Source organism: Penaeus monodon, chromosome 15, assembly GCF_015228065.2.
Source record: "Penaeus monodon isolate SGIC_2016 chromosome 15, NSTDA_Pmon_1, whole genome shotgun sequence".
Classification (NCBI taxonomy): Eukaryota; Metazoa; Arthropoda; class Malacostraca; order Decapoda; family Penaeidae; genus Penaeus; species Penaeus monodon.
The window spans coordinates 10,090,994-10,091,264 of NC_051400.1; the positions used below are offsets into that span (position 1 = coordinate 10,090,994).

The window sequence follows — 271 nt, forward strand, 5'->3', positions numbered from 1 at the left end:
TAGACTAATTCTACTTCCTTTCCACATATTTTTTTTTCTTGATGCAAAATGGTAGAGTAGATTTTGTCGCATGCACCTAGTTGCACAAGCAATGTGTTTCTACTGGTTGCATGTCATTACTATATATCAAAAACTACTTAGTGTTGATCCGTTGCCAAAATATTGTCTCAATATGGGCCTGCAGCCAACTCTCCCTGCGAAACCGAAGCCGATAGTTTTAAAAATTTAAGAGCAGAAGGATAAGGCACTTCATAACGGTATATCGTGGTAG

At 38.0% G+C, this 271-nt stretch overlaps 1 protein-coding gene across 1 annotated transcript in view; it reads right to left on the bottom strand.

Moving 5' to 3' along the window:
- The window catches only part of LOC119581737, a 7,519-nt gene that overhangs the window by 5,840 nt on the left and 1,408 nt on the right, over positions 1 to 271 (bottom strand). The gene's annotated exons all lie outside the window — the stretch shown is intronic.